The sequence below is a fragment of the Anopheles coustani genome, chromosome 2, assembly GCF_943734705.1.
Source record: "Anopheles coustani chromosome 2, idAnoCousDA_361_x.2, whole genome shotgun sequence".
Taxonomy (NCBI): Eukaryota; Metazoa; Arthropoda; class Insecta; order Diptera; family Culicidae; genus Anopheles; species Anopheles coustani.
In genome coordinates, this window is record NC_071289.1 from 61,741,534 (window position 1) to 61,753,844 (window position 12,311).

The following is a 12,311-nucleotide window of genomic DNA, read 5'->3' on the forward strand; positions in this document are numbered from 1 at the left end:
AAGCAAAGCAGGTTGAATCGTTCGGTGCCTAAACTCGTTTGACATTTAGCTAGCATTTTGCTTTCATATCTATTGTTTTGCTTTTTGGCAGTGAGTTTTTCTAGAACTGTTGATGTCGGATCTCTTTGCGACGGAATGTAGGAAATAAGCGGTGTAGTTGGTAAGCGGTTTATTAGAATCCATTAAATTTATGTCCTAATAAATACCAGACAAAAACTGCCGGGAACACTGAGTACACGCTAACGGAATTTGTTTTCATCAATCTATTTTCACCGTAGCAATTGCGATCATTCCAGAGCGACCCATTATGCAAAAACTGAGAGCAGCAGCGTACTTTCGATTTCTTTTGTAAGGAAAAGTCTCAAAAGCTGTATGGACTGGCATGGTAAGTCTACCAAGTTTTGCACAAAACTCGTGTTTTGCTAATTTCTTTCGTTGAAACGCGAATCGTCGATCCATCGCGATCGCCAACATTTTGTCACCAACACTCATTCAGCAATGATCGTTTACCCCACTCCTCCATCAATGCAGTATCCACAAACGATTGGATAACAATCGTTTAGGGGGTAACGAAAAAAGGAAAAAATATCCCGCGTTCCGGATTGTACGGTTCCGTAATGTTTACGGACACAAGGTTAGCAATATGTTGTATCTTCACCTTTTAGCGACGACGTACGGTTTGGCATTCACGATTTCTTAGGCTATCGATTTGACCGAGTTCGGAAAACAAGTCCTACATTATATGCATATCCGCCTGCAAACATTGATTATGGTTGTAAAGTTGATTTTTTATTAGTTTCTTTAAGAAAGTTTAAATCTTTTCACCGGTCTAGATCTGGGTAAGAATATTATGTTAATGGGCTAAAAAAACATACATATATTGAAGCTGTGAGATTTCTCTAAAATTGAAAATATTAGCCTGTTGCGGAATATATTAGATGTGAAGTTTACGCCCCCAACGACACCGACCGATATGATCAAACATAAACGCAATGCAATTACCATTGATAGCAATCTAAAGTGGGATAGTGCACTGAAAGAATACTTGGTCTTGGTGGTACATAGAAATTTACAATGGTTTTGTGGCAAAACCGGCATGTTAAAATATCTGTTGGCAATATGTTATAGCACTATTTCCACTCGTGCGTTTGTGGAAATTAAAAAAAAAACCTGTAAAATCGGGTGCCTCTGCACAAACCAACGAAGCCTGCTATTTATCTGGACCTGATTTGTTATATCGTAGTTTGCCAACCATCCAGTGCAATGATACCGGTGGTGGTAATATTAAACACGTTCGTGCAGATTGATCATTAGATGTGTGGCCTTCCTCCTGTTGGCGTGTGGCAGAATGTGCGAGCCGATATTTGTTTTCCTTGAGCCACATCAACTTGCGCCGAGTGATCGACGGGGCGGGCTGTAGTAGAAGCCTGGCGGATTCCTTGGTCTTAACATTTTATGACTTTTTTGTCGGGTGAAATGGATTAATTATAAAGGTGTTATATTGTTAAAGGTATTTTCTAAGTACTTTACTTGCAAATGTTCTGTGAAGTTTTTTTTTCTAAATTGGATGTTAAGCTTGTTTAATCTTGCCCACATTGCTATAAACTTTAATACAAACAATTGCGGGTTTGTTTTAACCTATGCTATCTGAAAACCCCCAAAAACCCAAAGAAAATTGTTGCCGTAAACATTGCGTTCGATCTAATTCTGCGCGATTGTTCGAGAGGTTTTATCGATCGGATAGAAACTAGCACAAGCCATTCTATTACGGCTCTGCGCTATCGTACTCCAGCTGACGTCGTATGGACAACAAGTGTGTTGGACGACTTTCAAGCGTTCGCGCTCGACGCGAAGGGCTCCCTTGAGCTGCAGGTTGCTCCCTCCTTGCGGTGGTTAAGAAAAATAAGAAAACCGAAACACGCACACAGAGAGCAAAAACAAAAACTCCCCAATGTCCTTCCACCACCTCCGATGCATCGTGCAGTGGTGGGCTGGGTTGTATTTGGGTTTGGATACGAGCCATTCGCGTACGCGCACACACCAATCGAGTAAGCCGAAACACCCGTCTTGACCATCAGGCAGCTCTAAACCCCAGGCCCAGCTCAGGGTAGCCGGCCCCAACGAGCCAGGAGGGCAATTTCATAACCACGACGGCAAAGCCGACGACGACGACGACACGATGATGGTGACGGCGGAGGCAGCGCGGATCACGTTGCGGTTTGCGCACGAATTTCGCCGTTCGTCGCTTGACTTGGCGTTCAGTTCCCCAGCAGCGTTCGATGAGTGAACACAGGTCCGTGAGAGTTGCTTTCGCGATCGGTGCACCCATCGGTTTCCCGTAGTACATGTGCGTTCGTATATGTCTGTGTGTGTGTGTTTGTGTACGTTGAAGACTGCCTCTTTCTTTTTCTATGCTGCCTTTTTCATTAGTTTGATTTCTTGTCCCTTTAGTTCGTTGATTTTCTAATGTTTTCGTTTAAGACACATCATAAGCGCGATCGTAGCTTTGCTCGCTGTGCCGTTGGGAGTTTTAGTTGTTAAGGTTGTAGAGCTCCGGTCCAACGGTTTCATTTACGACTTAACTTTTATTCCCTATCGATCCTTAAATTTGACTGCCAAACAGTTGTTATGTGATGTTGAAAACACTACATTTATCCCCAACTGTGCTCAAATTTTTTTCTTCGGAAGTCGATTTTTCCTATTGTGCTAGTGCTGGAGTGAGTAAGTGTGTGGCGATTTTATATGCACATTGGTGTAGTTTTTTTGTTGTCTACTTGTGCACACCCTGGCGATACCCAAAACGAAAAACAAAACAAAAGAGTCCCCTGGTGCACATCGACAATTTTCTTTCCGTACCAGCCACGGCAAACTCTTCCGGCTCGCGCAAATTTCCGGGGTGAATAATCTGGCAAGTGCTGGTTTCTTCTTCTTTTTCTGCGCTCCGGGGGATCGTTCGGCGAAACAGTGTGACAAAGTTATCCGTTTCATCTGCGGAGGCTGTGTGTGGAAGCGGCTGTTCGGCGTCTGTGGTTCTGAAAACTTTACAAACGGTGTCGCGTAAGAATTCGTCGATCTTCGCCACTCAAAAGGTAAAACCCACATTCCATTCGTGCATAGTATGTATATTTAAACTTAGCAATGTTTCGCGGCGATCTTTTGCTTTGGCGTATAGTCATTCTTTTACTTTCCCTCTCCCCAGCCGTTTAGTGGCTCGTAGAGATACCGATGGACGAAGAAAACCCACTTTTCCCAACATTGCGCGACCTGCTCAAGCGTGTCATGAATGATTGAATCTCGGCAAAAACAAAAAGCAAAAAACTGCGAGGCCTAAAAGATTAGGAAAAAAAACGGCACCGTCTTCGTAAACGGTGAAAAATGGCATCTTACTCTGAAAGACTATGTTGGGCCATCCGGTAGGGTAGGGTGGGTTCAGACACGAAATCTTTATGTTTCGATCCCATACTGCCCATGGGCACAGCAACCGATTTCTTCTGCAAGTTTTCCAGCCGGGTTTATTATGCTTTAGGTTGGCTGGAGGTGAAAACTGACCAAACGAACCAACATAGTGGCAGCAACTGCCGATAAAAATGCGCTCCGGTAGATTTATCCTTTACGACGAGGTATTCCTCATGAACGTGGTTGGAACATGAGTTGGAACATTCCTTTCAGTTCGCTTGTATGGTCAATTTTTAGCTACAGCTCATTAGAGAAATATGAAAATGGGATGAGCATATGCGGTGCATAATAAGCTACAGATGGATCAGTGGAAAATAGAAGAAGTAGAAAAAAAATCTGTGGCTTTATTTTGTCGCTACGGTTCTTCTACATACTCATCTGTGTATAAACATTTCCGATCTGTTCAATAACAACTAAACAAATATTGTTTCGTTGCTGTTATCACATCAAAGTATTATTGTCATAAGCAGAAAAACTTTCGTTGAAGTAAGAAAAAGTATTGTTTCACAAGTATTAACCTATAGCATAAAACAGCAAAGGCATGCATACAACTTGGTTTTAAAATCATCCACGTATTTCATTTATTCACAATTTAATCAAAGTGAAATTAATATACACGTACTTATCTATTTGTAGTTTATTTTGGAGATTAGATGTATGGTAGTTTAGAAGCCGATTTCCATTGTACACCAATAATTCTTTATGAAAAAAAACTCGACAATCAAAGAAATATCCAGCCTTGAGAACGGTCCATCGTTTGACCTTTGTTGCATCTTTTTTTCCTCGTTCCAAAGCTCATTGGCGACGAGTACAGGAGAAAATCTATCCAGGTATCATCGGAAGCCACACGCACCACACATCATAGCCCACACATCAAGTCAGCCCATCAGAATTACCATAACTGATTCTTCTTCACCGATTGTACAAGAAAAAGAAAAACAAAATGGGTCCCGGCGTAAAGTTCCATTCTTTTTCTCAATCACCGATTGTTTCGCGGTGGCATTTGAATCGCAAATGAGCACACAATCGAACGTTACATCCAACCCTACACAGGGTCCGTCCTGGGCATAGTAACGCATGGCACACACATACGATCATCGAACGCAAAACAATCGTCAAACCAACAAGAGCCGATCGACGCGTTGGTTACGACCGTAAAAATAAAAGCCACAAGCTCTTCCTATCGATGACACGGCTTGTTTTAGATTATTTAATTTTTATTTTGTCAAGAAGATAGGCCATCTGGTAGCGTGGCAGTTTTGTTCTAAAATCATGCAATCGGGTTCGTCGCTTGCGGCCTGATTCATCCATCACCGTCGTTTGACGCTGTCCTCCGCTTCGAGGGAGGCTAAATATTTGCAATTCTAATTAATATCTTTATCTGTCATCGATGGAAATGCCGCATAAGAAATCGGGTGGGGAGGGGGCGAGAGAGAGTGGGCATTGGTATTGTTTTTAGATTAAAAGCGATAGACATTTGTGAAGCTTTTGGTTCCGTACGGTTTTGATGGCCTTTCGGGTCGCCGCGACGAACCCGTTCGCATTTTGGGTTCGGAGAGGACTACCTTTAACGGTTAGAAAAAGCAAGCCAGAGCTTCTCGCACGAATCGCACCGACCTCGGCGGTGGCGAGCTGATCGCGCGATTGTTTTGGTTGGTGATTTTGATGGCGATTATGCAAACGCGTCCCACTCTGCGTGTGTGTGTGTGTTTATGAACAGGTCCTACAAATGTTGAAACCCCCCGAGAACGTATCAGTTCCTTGCTGATTTATTACTCGCCACTATGGAAGGATGACCCATGCTTTGATGCCCCCTGGACGTGTGACATTAGGCGACTATCGACACACACGACACTGGCCTCCCGTTAACGTCCTTGGCCGCTTGAATGGATGTGACATTTGGCGATCGCCTTGGAGGAAGACATCCAGGCCAGTGTACACTTTGGTATGGTCAACCTTTCACTTGGTTGGAAATCCTTTTGCCAAAGTGTTATTCTGCTGTAAAATGTCAGCATACTAACCGTGGTCAGATCGCCTCTGATACTCTTACAATCATTAATCACACCGTCGAGACGTCTTTTGAGGCAAACATGGCAGATGGGTCTCAATATTTTATCTTTGGATTCGCATGGTTCTGTTGTTCGTTGGCATAAGGATCGATCGGGTCATGTTCTTACAAGAGGAGCTTTTTAGATATGTATCAAATTCTTAAATTTGTATGCTAACTTTCCCCGTTTGAAAATAGTCTATGACTTCTAGATAGATAGATTCTCTCGGATGCTATTATCGTTAGAAAAATTATTTTAATACATTTATAGCGGATAGAGGATATTGAATCAGAATGTGTAAGAATACTCAACCATTTAATATTACCTACATGTCCCATAGATTGTGTATTAGCCACTCTGTTTGATGTTGAGTAAATACTGAATCCAAATGGTACGTAAATCCTTTGTTATACTAAACCAAACACTGCTTTTGTCAAACGCTAAATATTTGCACCATTCAACAAGTCAATTTTCTTCGTTTTCCCCCGACGGTAATCTCATCAGTGTTTCGTGCGTGGCATGGGTTCCGCTTAAAAGTGGCTACATTGTGACCTGAATCCGTCCAATATGGGATTGCAAAATGGAAAAGTGCGCCTCCGCTCTGGCGGTTCGCGTTGTCCGGCGTATGGTATTTTCTTGATTTTCCTCCAACGCAACTCAACGGGGCTTCAGCTGCGAGGCGATTTTCAAACCGTGGCGTGCAGCTCGCGTAAATAGCATCAAATACACTCCAACTCGTGCAGCTCTCTGGCGCACAGTTCGTAAACGACGAGCGGGTGTTTAAATGCAAACGCCCTCGTTGCTTGTGCTGTGGCCGATAATCTGCACTGCACCAGCTCAGTCGAGATGCAGCGATCGATGCGCTTTCTTTCACCGTTTGCTGCAATCGAAAAGCAGAAGCAATAGAGTGCTTCCAGGCGGGACAGGCACGAGATGTGCGAGGTGCGGATCGTCATAGCGTTTGCATATGTTGGAGTGTGTATAGCGAGGGGGGAACTGGGGGCACCTGTCAAACTGGGCAGAAAACCTGTTGCTCTTGAAGTAGAAAATTTCACACCCCGGGAAGCTTGAGGGAGCCGGCCATTAAATTCACTTTCCACCGAGCCTTGATGTTGTTGTGTGGTGTATGTGTGTGTGTGTGTACCGGGCGTCCTAAAAAGATCTGTCTCTTTCCACTAAACACTGTTAAACATTCAGTTTTGTGGTAGCTGCCATTGATATGCACCCCGGCAGCATGTTTCGCCTCCTTTCTCACTCGCAAGCTCTCGCCTTTCGGTCTCTTTCCGTCTATCAAATGGTCGCTCTTGCGCTGCACCCGGTCCATCCAGTTTGTCACAGTGGCCAGTACCGTAACCGGTCGTAAAACCGAGCGGCCAACCCTTCCATTCCCGGACCGGTGGGCGACCGGAAATACTAGTTACACGGAACGAATCGAGCATCATCTTTCGGCGAGCGGTTGGTGTGCAAAATCGTCAATCAAAGAGAGATCCCCGGAGTAGGGCCGGTTAGCGAGCGAGGAGATGTGGGAAAATGAATGACAATTTGTTACAAGTTATTGATTAGTTTCGTGTAATTTATGTGAGGGACAGCGAGCCGGCGCGGCCATGCAACAAACTTGGCTGTGCTGGACGTTTGTTCGGTGGTTAGTTGGCGTGCAGATTACGCCTTCGGCCACGGGGACAAGCTTCAGGTAGCGCTGGATGTGACTGTTCAATGGCACACGTCACGTTTCACTGCCGCATTCCGTTCGAATTCGATCGTTTGCATTTCGACATTAAAGATTACGCACTGCGAAAATTTGTCGATCGTTAAATCGTTCTCCTGTTGATAGAAGATGTTTTATTGAAAATTTATCTATCCATAAAAATCTCATTGAAGTTGGGAAGTTTAGATATGCTAACAACCGTTTGTAATGAACCTAACTTCAAATCAGTGTTGACTATGCAAAAACCACTGATATACGGCTTTGAGCAATACGGACAAAACAATCTCTAAGAGTCACTTCGAGGAAAGTCTCAAATCCTGCCGTTTTCTTCAACCCTGTAAATATCCTGTTTACCTACCACAGAAATTAAGTATCATAAATGTTTGTTTTTTATATTTATTATAGAGACTTTGCGCTTGAAGAGTGACACTTCTGCTCAGCTTAAATGTTACCATTACTAGCTGGGATAATGTGTCGATGCTGTTTGGAACTGTACATTTCGACACTAGATATTGAATTGCATGGTTCATGTGCACTTACAGTTGGTGGGGGTGACTCTCAACAACAGCCTGTTATTGGGGTGGAGTCAAAAACAGTGTATTTTCAATTGTTTAATCATTTTTATCATCGCCTGAAATTTTCTAGGATAGCAACGACCTTCATATTAATGTTCAAAAACTATAGCTCAATACAGCATTATCAGACTAGTGCACAAACCAGGTTGGAGAAGAAATTTGCTTACCTTTTTTAGGTCAGTTTTACTACTTTTGAGGTTTTCTATATATTAGATTTGTTTAGAAGAAAACCTTTTGAATGTTGGTACATAACGCTATGCATAGTCCATTATCGAGATTAAGAATCCGAAATAAGATGATGATCGATATTGTTATTGTAATCTCTCTTCCTTTTCGTGCAAACTGTTCTTTGGATCCTATTTAAATTTTACTTTTGATTTGAACAATGCAAAAAGTTTTGCCTTTTATAAAGCAACTCATTGTTCTGCACCTCGTTACCAACGGTTGTCCGCAGATTTACTAAACTTTCCAATCCGTTTTCTCGTTTTTCTTGCAGGTACATAAGCTGCAGTTGTAAGCCTCCTATCGACGAGTTAAAAGATTCCCTTTACGAGGCGACGGAAAGCGGCTTTTTAACGTGATCGACTTGCGTGCGTGCGTAAGCGACGAACACCGGTCGGAGTGCAACAAGCACAGTCGAGTGCATTGCAGCACTGCACCGGTTACGATGCAGACGCGTAGTTGTCGCTCAAACCGCTGGCCACCGAGTACCGGTAGCTTATAACATTCGTCGCAACGGACCGATGCCAGTTGTTGGGGCAGTTCGGGAAAAATCAATGCAAGATAGCTAACAACAAGTAGACGAGGAAAATGAAAAAAATACACAGCATAAAGTTAAAGCTCCGTCTTGTGTGCTAAAGAACAGCGGTTATATCATCCCGAGTCTGCGTGCTCGCAACCCGCGTAATCCCTTTTACTCGGCCGGTGGGGGCCTAAACCACGGCCAAGCAAAGTAGTACACGATCGCGATCTTTGCTCGGCGATCCAATTTCCTCAGCCACAACGGGTGACACCGCGGGGTTTCACCAAGCTTTTCTTGTATTTCATTTCACCGTCCATTTTTTTACATATCGCTGTTCCCTTTGCCGCCAGGGTCCAGTCGGCCGGCGAAAAAAATTGCCCTCCTTCTTATGCGCCAAGAGCGACTACGAGGTTCCTCCGTGTGCCGTTGTTGCCTGTTATTGTGGTGTTATAGCCTCTATTGGCGTGTGGTGTTTGGTGGTATCTGTTACAAGTCTGGCGCGAATCGCGGTACTGCCATTGCATTGCCAAGCTCTTCCACAACAGCGAACGAAAAGGGTCAAACTTCGCAGTTCGCGCCAGGCGCAATGAAAATGCAAAGTAACAGGCGCATAATAACGGCAACGCTGCCGACCGCTGACGGTGGGCATTCCGAATCGGCCTGACCGCACAATCAAAATACCGGGCCGGTGAGGTGCCTCGAGAAGTGCCGTGTAGATAGGCGACGGCTACGAGTAGCGGGAGTAGATCGCCACCTTTTGGGGCCGGGAGCGAAAACAAGTGGGAAACGGTGGTAAACGGGAGCACGAGAAATGATTACGCAATAATATCATTTATTAAAAGGGATCATAAGCTTCCACCTCGACTGAAAGGCCAGCTTCCATCGGGATCGAGGTAGATAGATGATAAGTAATGGACAAACTTATCTTCTTCGGATAAGCGAAATTGGTGCAGTGAATTAATCGCAATGTATTTGAAATTAAGGTTGCAACTTTACATTGATACAAATCGCTAGGCACGCTGTAGGCATGATATGAACGTTTTTTGCGAATATTCAACAACAAGTTGTTTGTGGAAATCTATAATTACTTCGTTACTAGTCGCTATATTCAGCATACCTCGCCATCTTTTCAAAATGAATCCTTGGGAAGTGTTACAAACAATGGGGAGAAACTTGTTTGCAGTGTTTTGGATCTACCTACGGTTTATAGTGCTAGCGGTGGTCATATTTTATCTAGTCGAATGGTACATTCGAGAGTATGACGATGGAGGCGCAGACGTTAGTTCCGAAGAAGCTCAAAATTCTACTAGAGATAATATAAAAAAAGATGAGCTCTAACGAAGAATGAGCAATGGTACATAACTATTGAAATTATTTTTAAAAGTTTTATATTCAATAATATAGTAGGAGGAAATAAATTCTCTAAGTTCTAATCAAAATAAAATAATTGGTTTCAATTAGAAAAATATAATGGGCCATCTCTATGTTCTATTTTTAAGATTTGATCAAGAAAATCAAATAGAGTAAGCATTTAAAACATTTTAGCAAATGGTTTTGCCATAAAGAATGGGAGTTTTTCACCATGGAACAGAGATCAAGTGAGATGTGGCGTACTAATAAACTAATTTAAAAATGAATAAATGATAAATTGTTAACTTTTTGGGGGCAAATAAGTTATCTAAGATTTCTTTCGTAGGACATAAGTTATTCGTTTGGTGATTGACGGTCAATACTATTTGAGCGCATGTATTGCTCTTGTTTGAAGCATTTCTTATGTATTCAGATCAATTATTTCATGAAGGAAAAACATAAATTAAAAAAGTAAATTATTGTCTTTATAAGCGGCTCCGTCCCTTAGTACGTTGGAAAGCTGTTCCTATCGCGTTGGTTCGATATTTTGTTGCGTGTTGTTGCTTTCATTGCAGTTTCATTTTCTTTCCGGTGAAACCGTGCTGCAGCGTGATTTATTGTGATCGCTTCGGAAAACCCTTCTCGCAAATGATATATATTTTTTTCTGCGCTGTACATAACGCAAATTAATGCTCGTCTGCTGGCGTGTGCGGGCGTCCCATTAGAAATTGTAGAAGAAAACACTAGAAAGAAAGAAGGAAAGCGAGCGGTAGGTGCGCTTTATGTTTTCCCTTCGGATGCTGAACGTAGCCCTTTACCGCTCCTTACGCTTCCTCCATGTGGATTGTATTTGTGCAGGCATGCATAACACCCACATCGGCGTAACCGGACGATCAGCCGTTCGATGGCTGATGGATTGGGTGCGCGATCGCTGAGCGCAGACGGCCGTGAATTCGTGAAAGTGTTTTTTTTCTTAACAGAAAACACAACAAAAAGGCGGTAAGATGCATCCTGTTAATAGGGAGGCGCATAATCACTTTCGCGCGAAAATAACATCAATAATAAATAAGTTATCCGAAGGTGCGTTGGATAATCGCCTGTGTTTTGTGTGGATTTATCGATCGAAATGTATGGATCTATTATTAATGACTGATATTTTCAATGGAATTCCAACTCTTTTAATATTGTGTGGAAGCAACCCGAAGCAGCTGGACATTTTCACTACGAAAGGCACAAATTTCCACGCCAAGTAATTTGCTAGATAGTTCCAGAGTGTGTGTCTAGATTTCACATCTTTTTACGAGCGATTTTTACGGTCGGCGTCATGCAATTGCGATGAAAGCAGTTCGCGGCTGTCTTGATTTTACGTTGGTTTGGTGCAATCACTTGCGGCTCATTTTGCAAGGTTGTATTGCAACTTTTACCTTGGGAAGATCAAAATAAAGCATATACAAAAAGAGAAGATAGATAACGATGTGCTTTGCGTTAGAAACAATAGTTTCAGTTGGAAGAAAACATTGAGGTTTCAATCAGTCGTGATTTATGCAAACAGCTTGACTCATTGACTATTTTTAGCTACAGAATATTTGTAAGCGTATAGAACGGATAATAAAAAAATCTTACGCGTTTCTTTCCAAGTACAAACTAACAAATTTTTGCAACATAACCGTCCAAGACCCCGTGCGACATAGCGCATCCTTGGATTGCTGAATGTTTTCCCCCAAGAAACCATTTTTACGTAACAGAGCGCGCGGGCATGATCGATCAATCGATCGCGATGCGGCGCCATTCCGCACACAACAATCCACCAACACTGATCCGTCGGATTGTGATACAGTAAAAGCAAAAGGGATACAGTATGAGAGCCGGATCGCGAGTAAGCAAGCCAACGAAAGAAAGCTGACTCGCGTCATAAACGGATTCCTTCCCGGGTGCTCCTCTTCCTCATCGTCTGGCTGGTCAAATGCGCTACGGATGATTCCGTTCACAACGGATTTTGAAAATCGATGCTTTCTGCCCGCTGAAGACCGTTTGTTGTCCCTTTCCTGTGGCGGGAGCCGTGTTGGGCGAGTAACACAGGTCGCATATTGTTTATATGGTGCCGCCCAGCGAGACGACGAGTGATTTTTCCGCGGTGATATATATTTAACGCTCGTCTCTGATCGTTCGGTGAATTTTCCACACCCCACACCGGCACAAACCCCACCAGGCCTAGGGTAATGCTGCCCATATGCATACGTGCATTATTTCGATCACGTCGGAGCTTTCGTTTAATTTACTTTATGTCATCGCTTCGTCACTTGCTCGCTCGCCCCGCGGACGAAGACTGGAGATGAAACAACAGGGGAAAGAAAACCTCACTCACACACACACACCCTTCTTACGCACCTTACCGCGTTTGCATGTTAACGATTGTTTCCTAATTCCATTTCCAT

At 43.2% G+C, this 12,311-nt stretch overlaps 1 protein-coding gene and 1 long non-coding RNA gene across 2 annotated transcripts in view; one reads left to right on the plus strand and one right to left on the minus strand.

Annotated features, from left to right (window-relative positions):
• The window catches only part of LOC131262128 (uncharacterized), a 207,733-nt gene that overhangs the window by 47,661 nt on the left and 147,761 nt on the right, over positions 1–12,311 (minus strand). The gene's annotated exons all lie outside the window — the stretch shown is intronic.
• LOC131262136 (uncharacterized) lies at positions 59–9,811 on the plus strand. Its single transcript, XR_009178213.1, has 3 exons — positions 59–160; positions 279–385; positions 8,281–9,811. It is a non-coding gene; the product is annotated as an uncharacterized LOC131262136 (long non-coding RNA).